Source organism: Protopterus annectens, chromosome 1.part1, assembly GCF_019279795.1.
Source record: "Protopterus annectens isolate FY-2018-M chromosome 1.part1, PAN1.0, whole genome shotgun sequence".
In the NCBI taxonomy this organism is placed as follows: Eukaryota; Metazoa; Chordata; order Ceratodontiformes; family Protopteridae; genus Protopterus; species Protopterus annectens.
Genome location: NC_056726.1, coordinates 1,393,661,426 through 1,393,682,395, shown reverse-complemented (window position 1 = coordinate 1,393,682,395; position 20,970 = coordinate 1,393,661,426).

The window sequence follows — 20,970 nt, the reverse complement described above, 5'->3', positions numbered from 1 at the left end:
GACAGAATTGATTGAGAGGTTTCCCATAAAAAAGGAAAAGTGGTTGTTTTCAGCCAATATTAAATAATGAAAAAAGTGAGGTGCAAATACATGGGGACATCAACACAGATAAAGTAACTTATACCTCTAGTTTTATTACATCTTACACTAGTGACTATGAGACAGTAAAAAATATACAAGTAAAAAAATGGGTACATATTGAGGAAGATGCCATCTAAGGGGCAAGCTAAAAGAAAAACTTAGATTAAGATATACAAATATTAAGGCTCTATTAGAGCAAAAGGCACAAATGAAAGGAACTCAGGAATGAAAAATTGTGGTACGTGCCGTTATTGTGCCTTACTTAATGTAAGGGATAGTGTTGAAATAAGAGGTATTAAGTACAAGGTGGGAGGTAAATACAGCTGTTGCATAAAAGGGGTTGGTATATTTGGCCACCTGTCAAGATTGTTCTTCAAACTATGTAGAGAAACCACAGAGAACCTTGAAAGAAAAAATATATGAGCATAAATATGTTAAATGCAAACATTATGCAAAAATTAACTAATGCTGTAGCCAAACATGTTATAAGTAATGAGGGCCATGAATTTAAATATATGGTAATAGAGCAAGTTTTGGTCAGCCCAAGGGTTGGACCTTGGTGTCTGCAATTAGAGGAGAAAGAATAAAATGCCAAATCATGCTTAATGCATCTACATGGCTAGATCTGAATGAATATTCATCTGTCAATAGTGTGCTTAAACATGGGGCCATGAGTAGCTAGATTTAATACTTCTAGCATAGCATTATTACTGTTGCAGATGAGCAGGGGGGTTCATACTTTTTTGAATTTTTTGCATCTATTATTTTTGGATGTATTGTTTTAAATGCATTTTTGCACATTTTTATAATACTTGTTATATTTTTTATGTTTTTACATATGGATTTTATATGTCTTTTATATATACACTAGTTATATATTTATTTATTCATATAAATCATTAAAAGTGGTACTTTTTTATACCATTTTAACAGTAATTTTGTAATGAAGTGGTATAACAATAATAGCTACAATGGTTCATAAAGTTTTATAGTAAAGTAATAATTTAACTGCAGGAAATGATCATAACATGACATGTATTTAATGAATGTCAGGCACCTTGGTTTGTTGTACTGCATTTGCAATGTCTTCTGCTATTTAAACAACAGCTTTAAGGTATTTTACTGTTTTTAATGGAATGTTTGATCATGGTATCTTTAAGATATAGTGCCTCCAGTTGGGACTAGTGGGTCATGTGATGAGGAAAAGTTTTAAAAGTTGATGCATGCAGTTTTGAGTTAGATCTTGAAGAAGTTTGGCAATGGTTAAATGAAAGCACTGATAATAAAACTGGGGTCTGTATACATCATGTTTTACTCTGTACAACATGAAGCAGGTCATTAACAGCACACAGCCATACCCTATTTCATTTATTTATTTAAAAAAAATTGCCCCTTATAAACTTAGTTAAAACAGCAGGTTTTGTATTAGCAAGCATTCTCTGAAGGAGATGAAGTCTGAAACTCGAAAGTCTCGCATTACTTAGTTACTTTTTCCTCAACGATTTGCTAGAAAACCAAACATTTTCTGAGATGAACACTATCTCAGGCAGAAATCTTGACATATGCCTTATAAATCTCCACAACTTTTTCTTTTTAAGTCTTTGTGGATACATTTAGGCTAATAAAGCTAACCCCCACTAGCTCAGGACATGCATGTTTCATCCTTCTTATGACTTCATCAGCATATCACTGAAACAATTGATGTCCTTAAGGGGTTATTTGCATATACCCCATGGGCCTCTACAACAGGAGGTTTATGGTATCACACAGTGAAAACTCTAGCTTGGCTGGAAATAAGAAAAAACAGATAGAAGGCAGAGAGCAAGGAGAGTAATGAGAGAGGGAGTTTTTTGAGGAAGCACGTATGATTGGTAGGTCGGGTAGATGTGAGAAGAGTTGGGAGATCAGAAAGTGGTAGTGGCAACATAAACTCATTATTCATTGAGGTATAGGAAGTGGTCTTGAACTGAAAGAGGTACACTTCAAAAGAGCAGTTCTGCATAATTAAGTAGGCTAATACAGATCCCCTGACATTGACAGACCATGTGATGGTAGGGCTAAGCAAACCAGAAGAAACCTTGGAACAAATAAAGACAAAAACAAAACTGGGAAGTTGAGGCTTGGACCTTGGTACCTTCTAGTGTTCATGTAATGGTAGGAATCAAACTACAGTGTGGCAAAGAGACAAAAGACATTGAAGAATCCAGTTATACCTACTTGAGAGCAAGGAGGAGAAAAAAAATATTTAGGAAGTCTAATAAAAAAAGGTTTTGGTAGAATATAAAAGGGAAAGATGGAAGATTGGGACTGGGATAAGAAAAATATATGGAGAATTTTACAGCAGAAATACTGAAAGAAGGAGAAGATGTAGAAGGAAAAATCTAAAGAAATTAGTGATGAATTGTTACAAATCCAAAGGGACAAGAGGGGGACTCACTGCAAGGAACAAAGGGGAAAATGGATTTTAAAAGATAATACAGAGTAACAGGGTGATAGGATTTGGAATAATGGAATAGCAGTAAAAAGTCATTATTATAAACCCAGGCTATGCGTACACTGACGGTCAGATTGAGACAGCAGGAAGTGGAGTGGGGAGTCTTTGAACTAAGAAGTGGCTAGAAAGGGGAGAAAAGATTAAAACTGGAAGAAATTCTGGAGGTGTATGGAATTTTATCAAAGGCTACATAAAAAGGAGGAGGGAGTAGCAATAAAGAAGGAGAAAGATGAGGGGGATTGGGTTGGGCTAGAATTGTGATGACTGACAGAGGAAGAAGGGGAAACACCAGTACAGGCAATAAATATTAAGAGATTATTAAAGAATGGGATAAGATAGTAATAGGGAAGTCACCTGCCTGGTCTGCCCATTGAGTTTTGGGAGATACAGAAAGAAAAGATAGTTCAGAGGTGGTTAAAAGTATTTAATACATTTCAGAACGGAAGACCAGAGTTGTGAAAATATGCAATTATTACAGTAATACATAAGGAGGGGTAGGATCCCCTAAGCCCATCCTTGTACAGACCATTATTTGTGTTTAATCATGATTATAAATGTATTGTGTTAATACAAGTGGGAAGAATGGGGAACATATTAGACAAATTGGTTTGCAAAGATCAAAGTGGGATTGTGGGAGGGAGATGGACAACAGACAATTTGATAAGACCACGGTTAATTCAAGATGCACAATAAACCCAGAAAGAAATATCATTAATCTCATAAGATGGTGAAAAGGCTTTTCATAGGGTTGATTGGGGTGTCTGTTTGAGAGTGTGAAAAGAAGAGGGCTCTATGATATGCAGATAGTGCTGATTAGAGCTATATCCAATGGGGTTAAGGTTAAAGTGAAGATAAGAGTGAGGTTGTCAAAACAAATTTATATTGAAAGGGGAACAAGACAAGGAGGACCTCCTATCCTCTTTATTATTTTCTATAAACATAAAGCCATTAACTGAGAAAATAAGGTATGCCCCGTTTGGGATGTACCTTACCCGACACCTTCAGCAACTGGAAAGACCCCAAAAGTATCGCACCAAGAGGATCAAGGGGCTCAAACAGATGCCCTATGCAGTTCGGCTAAAGAAACTCCAGCTCTGCTCAGTTGCATACCACCTACTCAGAGGCAATCTGTGTCTGACGTATAAAGCCATGTCCAACCCAGAATTAATGGACATGCTTCACCTCAGGAAATCTAAATCCCTTAGAGCTACATGCTCCAGGGACCTGAACCTCAGCACAGAAATAAATAGGACATGCTGGAGGGACAGATTCATATCCCAGAGGCTCCCCTCACTCTGGATCAAAATGCCAATCCATGTCAGGCAGAGCCCCTCACTGACCCTCTTCAAGAGAAATCTTGATGAATGGATGGGAGATCATAAGTTTACCCCTGGGATCTCTTCTGTGTCGCTGCTTGACAGAGGTACAGTAAACAAACCTTAAAAGGGATACCTTCTGTGACCTACTATACAGAGGCACAGTCAACTAATCTAAAAGGGTGGCGAAAGCCAAACATACTCTGGCTAGGCTTATAAATGCCCTAGGGCAGATAGCCTAGTATCAACCTATGAACCTATTGCATATCGACCTTCACCAATCATAGAGAGGACTGAAATTCTTTGTGGGACATAGGTTAGTACTAGGCTAACTGCCCTTGTGGGCTATTTTAAGCCTAGCCAATTACCCCAAGTGAGACTCAAACCCTGCACCTCTTGCTTGTAAGGTAAAAACCATAACCATTACACCACCCTCCCACCTGAATGGTGTGTTACCACCATGCATTTCACTGCCAAGTCTTGAACCCAGGACCCTGTGGACTACAGTCAGAGCCACCATGCCAAATCAGCTGTTTGTTAAGGAGTTTTGGGAAAGATTCAGGGTATAAGGTAAATAAAGAAAAACAAAACTGATGCTGATTAATGGAACTGATCGTGGATATATGGATAAATTAAAAAACAATGTATGACAGGGAAGGGGATTACATACTTAGGGTTGCAAATAGGGAGAACAGTAGAAGAATGTAGTAGAATGGAAGTTTATGAAATTGGATCTAGATCAAAGAACTCAAGTATTATACATGTGTATAATCCCACAGTTCATATATCCAGACCAGGCTTTATGAGATTTACCAAGGACTGACTTGCTGAAGAAAATGAAACAGCAGTTTAGGGACTGCATTTGGGATGGGTAGAGACCAAGGGTGGCATGGGAAAGAATTAAGACAGCACCTGAAGTAGGAGGGTTGAGGGTACCAGATGCAAAGGAAAAACTGTTGACATGTATCATAGCAAATGTGATAAGATAAACAGATATTGATTACAAGGCTGGATGGAAACAGATGAGTATGTGCAAGCAGAAGGAATAAGGGAGGAGGATGATATATATTAGAGTTGCTTAATGAGTTGCCAGTGGAGAGACTGACTCTAGCATGGAAAATACTTTCAAAAAGAATGTAATAATGTTTGGAGGAAGCTGGATGGAATCAATGAAACAAGAGGATAAATCCTGTTGGAAGAACCAATGAAGAAAGAGAAAAAGCATTAGCATGCTGGAGATGGAGGAGAAAACAAAATCAGGTTAAATATTGGGGTCAGGTGCAGGTAGGGAATAACTGGAAAACTTGGGAAGAGTTGCAAGCGGAGTTCCAGTTGGGTAGGAATTTTGAATGGGAATATCAAGGCATCAAGAAGGTATGGGGAGTAAAATGTTTATGATTTTGCTAGCTAAGAGAATGGCAAATGTGCTAACAAAATTGATAAATATGAATCAGGGTTTTGTGGATGTGAGGCAAATACATGACAACAATAATCAAACTAGGATGATCCAGAGAGACAGAAAAAGAATGTAAGAACATACCACTGCTGTTGGTGGGTCTTGATGCAGAGAAACCATTCGATAGAGTCAGCTCAGAGTTTATGAGTAGGCAATGGAAGCATTTGCATTACTTGATAAAATAATAGGGTTAATTAGGAATATATATGAAGGATAGGAGGTTATAATTAAGGTGGGAGGGTTCCTTTCTGACAAGTTGTGTTTGAAATGAGAAACCAGGCAGGGGAGTCCTCTTTTCCCAGTGTTATTTGCTTTATATTTATAGCCATTGATAAATAACTTAGAAATTCAAAGATATAATCAGTATAGTAATCAAGAAAAGTTGTTTTTATTTGTGGTTGATATTATTTTCTACATGATAAATCCAAAAAAGGACATTTTGGCATTGTGAAATATTTTGTATCATTTCAAGTCTTTTGGGGATACAAAATTAATGAAGATGAAACAACACATAAATGAATTCAGCAATATACGGGGACTTAATAAAATGAACCATTAAGGTGTATGGATTAAAAAGGACTCTGTTATGGCAGCTAAGAATATGTGGAAAGAGAAAAATGAAAAAATAATACAAAAATTTAGAATCTGGAAGCTCTTGTTTGTGGGAATGGATAGCAAGATACCAGCAGTGAAAATGTTTAAGTTCCTTTAGTTTAATATATAGGTCAGACATAGTTTTATCAACTAGATGAGAAGTTGTGGATAATAATTAACAAAACATTGAAGGAATGTATTTCGAAGGGGAAGAGGGTGAAGGTTTAGTGGATAAGTTAATCTTCCCCCATAGAACAAGGTGATTTGATTGCCTGATTTGTATGGATATTTTAGAGCCACACAGTTAAGGCTTATATACTTAACACAAGCAGAAAGTTATAAATTAAACTGGAAAGGGAGGATGTAGAAGACAATGAATATGATGATGATGATGTTAATGAAGCAGGGGGAGTTCCAGAAATAAGGAAAAAGTAGGATTTTGGATTCATATCTTTAAGGAGAATAACAATAATCATACAAAGTATTAGTTTCATAAAGTTGCAGAAAGATTCTAACAACTAAGTCAACAAAGAAATGGAAAAAAAGAGATCTTACCAATAGGAATGATTGCAAGTAGGGGTACAGAAAATTTACTGGAGAAAACTGTCAAATGAACCAAGATATTGGAAGAAAATAACTAGAGAGGGAAAGGTAGCAGATGGAATGAAGCTAATCAGAAGTTTGCACTGCAGGTTAGAGATTGCCTTCCTTACCAGTAATTAATATCTGAGTATAGGCAAACAGAAAGGGATAGGAGAGCCCTAAGTAAAAGACAATCTCTAGTTGATGTTCTAGTTTAGTCCAGAACAGAAGCTGCTGTGAAAAAGAGGATACTTAGTAAGGTATAGAAGATATTGCATTTTAACTATACGAATCAATCAGAGGAGGTGAGAGAACACTGGGAAGAGAGACTGGAAAAGGAATATACAAAAGAACAATGAAAGAACATATGTATGGCTCCCAAGTATGGAACAAAGTCCAGAAGGTTTAGGATTTTTGCTTGGAAGTGTTTGCATAGGTATTTGTATACCCAAAATATATATATTTTTCCCCAGGTAGATAGCAATAGAAAAGAAAGAGGTAACTGGGAATAGGTTTTTGGGATTGTGATGAGTTAGTAGATTTTACAGCTGTACTGCAGAGCACTCAGTCAGAAATATTGTAGGAGCAAATTGCTGTAACTAAGAAAATGATTCTTTTGAGCTGGGATACAGGGTCTGAATTTCCTGCTATTGACTACCAAAAAGCAATTACTAGAAAAATGGAAATCAAAACCTAAACCAATTGTAAACAAAGTATTACATTTTAAAGAGATAACATAAGCAGAAATTAGATCTTTAGAAAAGGGAATGAGCAAATGACACAGAAAAAAATGGAAGATACAATACATTAAGATTAATATCCAGGAGAAGTGAGGCTTAAGAGAAGGTAGGAATTATACAATATATGCTATTTTGGTGTCAGTGGCAGTTGTTATAAAGGAAGAAAACATATATGCAATGTATAATGCATGAAAAAATGCCAATATCTTTTTTCTTTTCTGTCTTAATTTCTTCAAGTCTTTTGGGTTTCTAATACTAAGCCGGGAATCAACCTCATTTCTAAGTCAAAGTACAATTAAAGTTCATGAAATTAATATTGTTTCAATCTTTGATGTCAGCCAGAAGTGCTCTTCACAGCAAACGCAATGTGCCCAGTAATGACTCCTTCTGCAATTCGTACTGAGTTACATGTATTGATAGCATATCTAAATAAGACTGTAGATTCTTTTTTTAAGACCTGTTGCTTCTATCTCTACTGGAACTGTCTGGGCATCTTTCATCCATATTGCTCTTATTTCTGCCTGCAAATCCTGATATTTTATGCCTTCATGTCTCTCTGTACAGAAGACACTGTAGTCACTGGGTGTAGCGATTTCAGTGATCAATGCTGCTTTTGTCTCCTTTTCATGGACCACTATATCTGGTTTTCTCCCATCTGTCTTTTGAACTGCTGGTAATGGGTGATCCCTTGTGATGAAGACTTCATAATTTTCTATGATGCTTTGTGGCTCATCTGTCTAGTGTTTTTCAGCCACTACAATACCATAATGTTTGCACAATCGCCAATGCAACAATCTTGCCACATTATTATGCCTTTCAGTAAACAGTCCTTCTGCCATTAATATGTCACAACCAGCAATAAGGTGTATGACTGTTTCCAATTCTGTCTTACAAAACCTACATTTGTCTGTTTCTCCCACATGGTCATGGACTTTGTAAACCAATATGTATGTAGCCCACTATCTTGGGCCACCAATATTAACCTTTCATCTTTTGGTTTGAATTTGCCACTCCTTAACTATTCCTGCATTTGATCCTGATCAACGTGAGGTCCTTACAGAAGTTTTCTATACTTGCAGCTATATTTATATATTTTCCACATTTCTTGCCTTCTTATCTGTGCCTTCACCTTACATTCTTTATTTTGTTTTTTGGCATATTCAGTTGCTGCCTGATTTTATCTACTTCTCATTTGATTTCTATTCCTGCTTGATGTCAATATGCTTCTGCTAGACCAAGCAGGGAAGTCATCTTAGATTTATTCTCATCACGTTTCAAAACTTTCACTATGTTTGGGCCTTGTGAGGTCAGCAGATATTTGTGCAGTCCCATGATTGCAGATCTATACGTGTAATACATTTCAAGTAGGCCCATACCTCCTTCGGAACAGGGAATATATAATCTTGGTATTTACTGATTTTTATACATCATTTGATAAGCATGAAGCATCCTTCTTGTTTTTCTGTTTAATCTATCCAACACTTTTTGGGACCAGTCAATCACTCCAAAACTGTAAATTAGGACAGGAAGAGCAAACTGGTTTATAGCTTGAATTTTGCTCCTAAATGTTAATGCTGCTAATTAAAGTCATTTAAAATATTCCTTACCAAGTTTTATTTGCATTTGTTCATGTTTTATTGTTGATCCTTCATCAATTCCCAAACATTAATACACTCCCTCTTGCTCAAGTTCTTTTACATCACATTCTTGTCCCAAACTGATGTTTTCTTGGTGCTGCAGTTTCCTGCTTTAAAGGTTGCTTTTGCATATTTATTAAGACCAAATGACATTCTTATATGATCTGAAAAAGTTTTGGCTACTTGCAGTTGTGCTTTCAGTTCCTCATCTGATGAGCTATACAGTTTTAAATCATCGACAAAGAAGATGAGAGGTCTTTGCACTTTGTTGTTTTCTAGGAGCCAAATTATAGCCATGGCATAATCTGTTAAGTAGACAGCTTAATGGGTTAAGGGCAAGACAGAATAGCAGCAGTGACATGGAGTCACCCTGGAATATCCCCCTTTGAATTTTTGTCCCTGGAATAATAATTTGTCTTTTATCATGGCTTAATTGCAATGTGGTCTGCCACTGTTTCATGGTCACTGTAATGTAATCAGTCAGTGTTGGGTGTATCTTATACATTTTAAGCACTCTTTTATCCATGAATGTGGGATACTGTCAAATGCTTTTTTGTAGTCAATCCATGCCATACTTAGATTTTCCCCTTTTACTGTATGTGTGCCTATGTCTTAAGAGATAAATTGATAAAGGTATTTAAAGAAAAGAAGGTATGGAGTGAGCCAGAAGGTCAGTCGGATTTATTCAATAAAACTCTACAGCTGATACAGGAAACATAAATTCAATGAATTCATCAGCTACCCAAGACATTGCCAACAATATAGCAGCCTCCGGTGAGAGTAGAGGTTTCCATATGACATCTAGTTGAAGTTAGAATTATTATAAATTATTATTACTGAATTATTAGAAAGCTTGATTTTGATTAGTTGTCATCTATAGAAGGCAGAGCCTTGCAAACCTTAAATAACCAGATGTTTACTTTGTTTGGTGATTTTCCAAAAACTTTGAATCTTATTAGTTATGCAGTTCAAGAGTTTAGTCTAAAACAAATAAGGAAACTTTGCACTTTTCTTGTGGCTTACATAAATTTCACTGCCTTTTATTTGTCTCTTTAACTATGACTTAGTTGCATTGTTATTGATTTTATTGTTAAGTGTGAATTCAAAACATTTCTGGTGTTTTTTTTTTTCCATTAGCATTTTAACTACTGCCTTATTAATCAAAGGAAATTTGTGCATGGCCCCTTCATGGTTGACCATCATACTCATGATGGGAATTGACCAGGATGGCCTGATGCTTGATAGACACTGAGATGAAATGAGCAGAAACAAACAAAAATTACAATGCACCATTTGTCATGGATAGCTCTAAACAACTCAAGCAACACAGAAAGAACCCAGCATTTTAAAACAAACAAAAAAAGTTTAAAGGACAACTCTTATTTAGTTAGACTAAGACTCTTCTCCTTAGTTTCTGTGGTCTGTACACTCATGGGAAGTGATATGTGCCTTACCTTCCAATCTGTGTCAAACCCTGTCTTAGCAATCTCATTTTCATTGAAAAAACTCCTCACGTAATGCATGTCCCAAATATCTTGTCTCAGGGATAAAGTGCCATCCTTGCCAAAGGAACAAGCTTCCACTACATATTGAAGAGTGTAAAACCCTAGCAATGTTCAGGCTTCAGATGGACGAATGGATGGGATCTCATAATTTTTTTCCGAGTTATCACTCTAACTATATCAAACTAAACATCATCAAATCTCAATACTTCCAGTTCCTCCCGTTTCTCCAACTTCTCCCTACTTCCTTCTTCATCTAGCATAATCCATGATGAAGTTATTATATTTAGATGTCTTCCAAATTAACTCTATCCTCCTGTTACCATCTTCTGAACTATTTTCTCATCTTCAAGAGTTCTGATATGGCATTGATGGCTAGTCTTTACAAGGGATAACATACCACTGGCTTAAAATAAATCAACAAACCTATTGGCTTAAGTTTACGCATGGTATAACCTAAACAAATTTTGTGGACTTCATTAATTTCTTCTCACCAAAACTTTTTTACACCGTAGGTATATATTTACATAGGTAAGTTATGAATATCAGACAGTCATATATAAAAAATTATCCTACTGTGGGGTCCTAGTAGAGGCCATTTATATTGGTTTTAACTGCAAATTTAGAGTACAAAACATACTATGATATCCACATTTCATTTTATATTACACATAATTTAGGTTCAGTTCCTATCTGGGGGTCACTGTTTACTATGATTCTGTCAAGTAGCTCACACCTCCATTTTCAATAAGAAACATTTGTGCACATGTGATTTTTATTACAAGGTTATGATTACAAGATGGCCTCTGCGTATTATAAGGTGTCAGTATTATGTTTGCAACTTCTGACTTTATTTAGGAATGAGAGGAGCAGGGTAGTAATGTGAAACTTGCTGTGTACTTACTGTTTTTGGATGAAATTATCTATATGTGTATATATATATATATATATATATATATATATATATATATATATATATATATAGGTCTACTTTAGTTGACCGAAACGCCAGTTCACCGACACGCAGAAGACCGAGACCAAACGACCAAAAACGAAGGTGATCGACAAGGTGAAATCCCGACAGCCGAAAGACCGACATGGGCAATGTGTGAGCGTGACTCAGTAAGTGTGTGACAGTGAGGGATTTAGGGTTAGGGAGCAGACAGGTAAGTGTGCGATAGTGAGGGATTTAGGGTTAGGGTGTGGGAAAGGTGAGTGTGCGGTAGTGTCGGACATAGGGTTCGGGTAAGGTAAGTGTGTGATAGTGACGGACTGTAGTTTAGGGGCGGGTTAAGTGAGTTAGGGTTTGGGTGCAGGTAGGGTAAGTGTGCGATAGTGACAGACTTTAGGTTTAGGGGTGGGTTAAGTGAGTTAGGGTTAGGGTGCTGGTAGGGTAAGTGTGCAGTAGTGTCAGACCTTAGGGTTAGGGTTTGGGTTAAGGTTAGTGGATATGTAATTGTGTGTAATGTGTAGTTTACGTTTTGTGTGTCGGTGTAATGGTGTTCGGTTTTGTGAGTTGTCGGTATTGTGTGTTTTCGGTTGTTTGATCTCGGTGTTTTGCATGTCGGCGAACTGGCATTTCGGTCAACTAAAGTAGACTCATATATATATATATATATATATATATATATATATATATATATATATATATATAAAATAGAGAAATATATACTTAATTACTCTTCTGGTGGCACTTTATTTGACTTGTACTGCTTAATTTGATTTTAGTACTACAAGGTATTTAGACAGAAGCAGATTAGTTTTGGGTCACTAGGAAATATAGTTAATGTAACAGTCTTTGTATGTTTCATTGCTAATATGCAATATACTATGACTGTATGTGACTCTCTGATGATATGTCTACATGAGAGACTTTAAGAATGTGTCTTAAAAATCACTCTTGTATGAGTAACAATATACCATAATTTGATTTTATCTCACCTTAGTCAAATTCAAGGCATAATCATGAAACCTGCATATTTCCTTTTCATATTGGATTGATATCTTGGAACCTTGATAACAATCATATGATAAGCAAATGTAAATTGTTTTGGCATTTATTCTAAAATCATCACGTCAATATAACTTGAGCACAATAAGCCCATGTGAAAGCAGACATCTTTCAAAAGAATAATACAAAATGTATCAGTCACCTTTTCTTACGTCACTGATAAGTTCCAGGGACTGGCACGCATACATACGTATCCAAACTAGTTTGTGACAAGGATGGCATGCTGACTACAGTTGTTTTATGGAGCATTTTATTGGCCTGCATTCATACTCTGACTCTCAATAAAACATCATTTCTCCAACAGTTAAACAGCATCCTGAAAACATTTACAGCTCATTTTCTAGCTCTGGAGGGAGGCTGGAATATGATCCTTGATGTTAATTTAGACATGTTAAAACTATAGTCATACCTCCCAAGTGCACCTAATTGCACAGAAGGTTCCTCATTTTGAGTCTTAACAGCATGTTCCTCGTTGTTCCACATTCTGTCACACATACAGTGTTAAGAATCCTTCTAAATGATATCCTTGAGGAATAATACTGAATCATATGTTAATCAAAAGAATGATTTTATAAGTCTAAAGTAACAAATTAACCATCTTGTGACCTCCCTAGCTGAAGTTGTTTTGCTAGTGAGTATTGCACATTTTGTACATTTGTTCCACATTAGGGGGGGGGGGGGGTGGTGGTACTGTTCCACATTCTCTAGATGGAATGTTGAGAGCTATAATTATAGTTCTGCTACACAGGAGACTGACTCAGAAATATTGATGGAAATTACCTTGGCTCATGACTTGCATGATGTATTTTGTTCTAAATTTTTAACCAAAAATTATTCTCTTTTTTATTTGCCACTATACAAGTCTTAGCAACAGAACTAGCTTTTTTCTTTATTTCCACTTTCTGTTTCAGGAAGTTTGAGAAATTCAAATAGTTCACAGAGTATTCCTGAACTTGTTTTAAAATCTAAAATAAATAAGCATAAATCTATTTAAAGCAGATAGGAAGCAGATAAGTCACTTCTAAATGGCAATAAAACTGTTCAATCTGCTGAAGTTCATGTTAACCTATTTTAAATAAATTAATCACGGAATATAAAATATGATATTAGGTGGCCAGCCTTCAAGCTGACTATCAGGGATGAACTCATTAGGTTTGCCTTTTGAAAAAAACAAGGTCCCATGTAATAAGGAAAAAAGGTCTTGAAAACCAGATAAAGTTATTAGATGCTGAAATATAAATTAAGGATGATCAAAATAAACTTAATGTCATATGCAATCCTCAGGTTAAACTGATGGCTCCACACATGAGTCTTGCATCTCACTCTGAAAATAAAACAAGTACAAAATATTCATAATGGGGGCATTCTCCGTGCAGTCTTATTGCCAATACTCTAAAGCTTGATATACTGAAAAATTATATCAACATAATTAAGAATAACAATTATAGATATACCAGGGGAGGAAGCTGTTTAAGCCTTTTCACAGCCACATGCAAATATATACTCCAACATTAACCCCCCAAATACCTCAGGCTATAATAACTGATTATCTGAAAGGTTATAATGGGCCACCATTGTCACCTGAGATTAATATAGTATTTACTGCATACATACATACATAAAAATATTTCAGTCATGGGCATTAATGCCCTTCTAGCTTGCTAAAATACCAAAACACTTGTTCTCATAATACATGTCCAAACTAGTGCTTGCTTTAATGTAATTTGGTAGTCGGTTCCATGTATCGGCTACTGTCAGAGAACCAATTAGTACACTTCTCATTCCTGTAGAATCTCCTACATAGGTTGTCTGATAATTCTCTAATACTTTTTGATAACCCCAAACATTCCCAGAGGTAGTTGTTTCTAAATGCCCTATATACTTGAATAAGACCACTTTTTAGATATCTATAAGAGACACTGTACAAGTTCTGATATTTTAGTCTTTCATAATAACTTAAATTTTCACATCCATGGATACCTTTGGTATATTTCTGCTGTACTCTATCCAGTTTACTCATGCTTGTTTTCTTATAAGGTTTCCATATTGTTATTCCATACTAAAGTCTGGGTCTAATGTAACTAACAAACAATGACTTCATCATTTCTGATTTCCTAGACTTTATACATTGTTTTACACAACCTATAGTTCTATAACTATCATTAACCAATTGGTTGATATGATTAGAAAAATTCAAAACTGGATCTACCCACACACCCAGGTCCTTAAATGAGTCTACAGTTTCAATCACTGTATGCTGTACTAAATATTCACCTTTCAATTTATATCACCCAAATCTCATATGCTTCATTTTTCTTTGTATTTATCAGCATATTATTATCCTGTGCCAAAACAGTCAATTTAGTCAAGTTCTTTTGCACATGTGCCTTATCTGTAAGTATGGGATCCCACAGACACATGCAAAGGAGTGCACTTGCATCCCCCTGGAAATGGCTGGTTAGGAGATTAAGTTTCTTTTGATTAAAAAAAAATGTTTTTTTTTTTTTTGTTTGTTCTTTTTTAAAGGGCGTTCTTCTTTAAGAACATCCTTTGGACCCAGTCGCACAGATGCTTCTGATTCTGTGTGACCAATGGGCTACATCTTAATCTTCTGTGCCCGCACAGAATTTGAATTCCAGAACAACACATTTGGACTGCAGACTAAGGTACAAGTGAGAGGTAGGTATGTGCGTGTATGTGTTTAAGTGGTGTGTGTGTGTTTAAGTGCTTAAGAGGTGTGTGTGTGTGTGTGTGTGTGTGTGTGTGTGTGTGTGTGTGTGTGTGTGTGTGTGTGTGTGTGTGTGTGTAAGAAATAGGTAGGGGTCTGTGGATGCAAGAAGTAGTAAGTAGGGTAGTGTATGCGTGTATGTAAGACGTTGGTAGATAAAGGTAGGGATATGTGTGTGTGTGTGTGTGTGTGTGTGTGTGTGTGTGTGTGTGTGTGTGTGTGTGTATGTGTGTGTGTGTGTGTGTGTGTGTGTGTGTGTGTGTGTGTGTGTGTGTGTGTGTGTGTGTGTGTAAGAAGTAGGTAGGTCTGTGTGTGTGTGCTTGTAAGAGGGAGGTAGGGGTGTGTGTAATGGTGGGTCATACCTCGCAATTATCCAGATTTTTGCCTCATATTTTCAGTTTGTTACTCATAAAATTGTGTTTTTTCTGGCAAGTCACTGAGGACTGAAATCAGAAAATAATGATAGACATTTGAGTTTTAGACTTCATATCCTCAGAAAAGGGTCTATGACAACCGATCGAAAAGTAATTTCCTCGAACGGCATATACATAAAAAATGCCGTTAATCGAAATCGGTTTTGTGGGGGGCTGCACCCCACACACCCCTGATAAATATATATTCCAACGCCGAGATCCCACTACAGTGAGGAAAGGGCAAATGTTCCAATCTTCACTGTACCACAATCTCACAACACCACTTTTGAATAACGGCATTTTCGATGTTTATGCCATTCGTGGAAATTACTTTTTGTTTGGTAGTCATAGACCCCCCTCAGAAAATGCATACTAATGCAAACTTTGTTGTTCTATCCACTTTCTAAGGAGGTAGGGGGGTGTATGTGTGTCATACCTCTCAAATGTACAGATTTTCACAGAATGTCCAGATTTTTACCTCATATTTTTTGGTCTGTTGCTCAGACAATCTGTTGTTTTCTGACAGATCAATGAGAACTGAAGTTACTAAATAATAACATGAATTTGAATTTCAGGCTTCATATCATTTAGGAAATGTATTCTAACACAAATCCTGTTATTTTAGCAACTTTCTAAATGTGTCACTAGTTTTAGGCCTTTGTATCCAACATTATAACAGGCTTTGTACAGATTTCTTGTGCTAAGAGATTGAGAGATTGTGTGTGTGTGTGTGTGTGTGTGTGTGTGTGTGTGTGTGTGTGTGTGTGTGTGTGTGTGTGTGTGTGTGTGTGTGTGTGTGTGTGTGTGTATCTATTTATGTATAACAGGGAGGTAGAATAACCCTCAGCTGTCCAGGTTTTTGCCCCAAATTCCTCCTAAAAAGGACTGAAGTTGATAAATAACAGAAATTTGAGTTTTAGATGTCATATCCTTTAGAAAAATGCATATTAACACAAATCCTGTTATTCTAGCAATTTTCTAAGTTCATGAGAGCAATATTTATAATCTGTCCATATTTATTTTAGGCTTTGTCCATATTTCTTGCACTAAGAGGTTGAGATGCGTGTGTGTTTGTGTGTGTGTGTGTGTGTGTGTGTGTGTGTGTGTGTGTGTGTGTGTGTGTGTGTGTGTGTGTGTGTGTGTGTGTGTGTCTGTGTGTGGGTGAAATGCTCTAGTTAGAGATAGTAGGTGGAATTTATTTTCAAGCAGATTTTCATGGAATTGTGAGCCTCAAGGGAAGAAAGGTTTATCCCCAGATTCACTATTCTTCCATGCAGGCAGGACTAGCTTAGTCCTACATGGAAGTGGCCATTTAGGAGCAGCACAGCAGCGTGCCAGGCATATTAATGAAGGTGAGCTGCCTGAGCTCCTAAACAGACATGAGTGCAGGGGGCATGTCTGAGAGCAGAGCTCTCAGAATATACACACCCCTGCAAGCAAGAACAGCAGATTAGTAATAAGAATGAATAAGACCGCTCATAGGTGTTCACATACCCCCAGCAATATCCCCTCAAGTTTATAAGAGCAATAGTTAAAATATAAAATATAAACAAGCTAATCTTTTTTTTATCAAACAGATAAAATTTAACCATTGGTGCGTGGGTTTGCCCTTTGCTTAGCTATGTTTATTGCAGCTTAAATGGCACAAGAGGATGAAAATCAAGATATATGCAAATGAAGCAGTACTGCAATAGTGTAGTGGGCAGAGCATTCACCTTATGAGCGTCCATTCCTGGTTCGAGTCTCACTCCGGTATATTCCATTTTCCATGTCAAATCACTTTATGAGCAATAATATTTTTTGCATAACCTACTAAATATATATTTGTGAACTGGAGTACTGCATTAAATGCAGATATCAGGTGTCAATGTCATATTGTTGTAAAATTGACAGATAATCACAAGTGCCCCATACAGTATATGTACATGTGAATCAGGGATACAAATCGAAGGTACAATGTGTAATGAATGATAAATCCATAGAGTGTCCAAATCCACCACCTTCCCAAGAACCATTTTACATTACTGTCTAAATTAGTGCAGGGGTAAGCGGGAGTAAGCACTATTAAGCAAGAGTCAGTATATTTAAGCAGTAGTAAGTGGGTTTAAGCCCATTTGCGTGGGGGTAAGCAATGCGCATACAGGTTCAGCAATATTGAAGCTAACTCTCTGTAAGCATATTTAACCGGGGGTTAGCATTGCTTACCATCACGTTTACAATTGCTTAAAAGTGCCTTAATCAGTCTGTATGCAACAGCCGCTATTCTGGCCAGAAACAAAATAAACAGTCTTTGCAGATCTTGAACCCAGGACCCTATACACTATAGTGACAGTAGTTAACCACTAAGCCATCACAGCAGTGCATAAGATTGAGGTATCACCAAACAGATCCTCACTATAGGAAATTCAAACTTAACATGTGAAAGGAATCTATATACAGTTTTATGTTGTATAACCCACTACATAACATAATTATGTGAACTAGAGTACTGCATTAAGCCAAGATGTGAGTTGTCATTGTAATAAAGTGTTGAAATCTCCTAATAAACACAAGGACCCCATACAGTGTACGCACACATGAATCATGGATACCAAACACATATAGAACATGTAATGAATAATAAATCAATGTCAAACAGCAAATAGAATGCAAATTAACAATTAAGCAATGCTAAGCATTGCACAGCCCAGCTTACTAGGTATAAGCAATGTGTAGGCTAGCTAAATCAGTTTGCCCATTGGTATACCCCTGTAAGCAGGCATGCCCATAGCTTAGCATTTTCAAAACCGTCCAATCACTGCAAATGGTGGGAGATCAGTCTTATTTAAACCCAACAGGCATGAATACATCTCATAACTGGTTGCAGCTTCCTCTTGCAGGCACTATGACTAATATGGGAGAGGATGTGTGCTTTCGGGTGCAGCACTGGGACATCCAGGAGTCCAGAGTCCCATGGCAGGACTCCTTGTTAAAGATCATGACCAGAGACTGCTGCAAGGCCAGTACCAATGTTCCCAATATAAAGCAGAAGCCTGTGACCATCTTGCCCATGACCTCACCAGTGCCACTGGCATACCTCAAACTGGTGAGCAGGTCAGGCATCACTATGCCAACCTGAAGTGGAGAAAGAGGGGATCTCTTGGATCAGTGGATCCAAGAGGCTAGGAGGATGGGGGATGTCCCAGCCGTGTGTAAGTATCAGTCCACCACCTGTTTAATAATTGCCAGCTCATGTATATTATGGATAGGTATGGCTAAATATTCCTCTTATGTCTTTCACAGTGGCAGATGAGTGGGCTGCAAACCAGGAAGCCCATGCCTGTAGATTGCAGCAGTTGCGATGAGAGGCAGATTAGTAATACTCTTGCATGTGCTGTCATAGGAAATAAATCTAAAAGTAGTAGTACATTAATTGCCTGTATAAAACCTGTATTGTTTAAGGCATGTACTGCATGCACCAGAGAATATGGCAGGAAGAGTCTCAGATAGGTTTATGTAAATAAAAGCATAATAGCCTGACAATAAAGGTCTAACTGCTGGACTGCATGTGTTTACTCTAGTATCATATGGTAATGTAGAGTTGCAATCTCTTAATAGTACTGTTGTATTAAGCACTGTTACCCACACTGTGCTACATAAATAAAATGTGTAGGAATGTCTGTATATGACTGTTGTAATCACAGGAGGTCATATAGTACAACTGAGAGAGACTTAGACAGCAAGTGAATAGACAGACAACATAATCCAAATAGCACACACAACTGAGACACCCACAGCCATGGTTCTTATCCTGAGAGTGGTAGTCAGCTGTATGCAGAATCATATCCCACAACTCTACAGATATGTCCAGAATGTTCAGTTAATTGGCCCATATCCCTCTGCCTGTCACTCTGTCCCCCTGGCAAATCAGTGGGATGATCCCAGACATTTAGGCAGCAAATAAGAAATACAACTGATTGTCAGACATCTATAAGAACAAACCTGTCACTGTGGCAACTCCCCAAAATGTTATGAGAGTAATAAGCCAAGTATATCCCATCTTCACCCCCATGTTGTCAAGCAGTAACAGAGTGAAACATATGTTCATAATACTAATGTGTAATCTGGTAATATGTGTGGCAACATTCAGGTAGTGCTAACAAACATTGCCCCCACAGGTCTGTCAGATATGAAAAGGTATTACTCATCACTGTCACCCACACTGTGCTACATAATAAAACTGTCTAGGAAATCCTGTATAAGAGTGCTGTAATTACAAGGTCAGATTGTAAAACCAAAGGAGACTAGGCAGAAATCAGAGAAGTGATACACAGCAATATCTATATAGCACACTCAACTGTGATGGACACTGTTTTATTTTTAGCAGACACAGCTATGATTTGAATCCTGGGAGTGGTAGTAAGCTGCATGCAGAATCATAACCCACAAGTGTACAGAATTGTCCAGAATGTCCATTTAATCGGTCCATATCTGCCAGCTGTTACCATGTCCCCCTGGCATATCAGTGTGCTAATCTCTGACATGTAGGCAGTATTTCATGTCATATAATTGACTGTCAGGCCTGTACATATCTGGAAAATGTTAATGAAAACAAACCTGTCATTGTACAACTCACCATAGGTTTAAGAGGGCAATAGTCAAAATATGTCCCGGTTCACCTGCATGTGGTCAAGACATGCCTAGAGTGTGTGCAATAAGAGATGAACAGGCATGTGCATAACATCAACCTGGAATCTGGGAATATGTGTAGAAACAATTAGGTAGTGTTAACAAACAATATCTCTACAGGTGTACCAGGTAAGAGGTGTATACTGCAGGTAAAACTCAGTTCATGTATATAGTTGTCTACATCCATACCACTGTCCAAATTAAGGCCATAGGGTAGTGTACTAATACCTGTAAGGTACAGATCACAGCACTGACTAGGAAAGTAATGAGAACTACAGGAATATACTAGTTGTTAATTGACATCTTTCTCTCCCCCCACCATATCTGCAGCAATAAACTAAATACACAACTCAATCGGTATGTGCTCCATTAAATCTACTGTTGGGACATATGTCCTATTGTTTGATAAATATTTAAATTTCTTTCTATGCATGTGCCATGTTGAAATACTCCCACATTGGCGGCATGCTGCTATCAATGTACCTACATACTGTTGTAATGGACACTGTGGTTCCATATATGCTTGTGTTCTGTTTGCGATGCAACTGTTCCATATCTGGTGTTTTGGGTTAATGGGAATATCTATGCATGCTGTTATACCTAATCCTGGAATGTGTTGACTATTACTAACCCATATATGTTGTAAAATTGAAACACCATAGCACGTTTGGGAAGGCTGGTCCCAGCGGACCCATCTATCTCACATCATCTGGCCATGGCACTGGGCACCAGCACATCTGGCATCCCC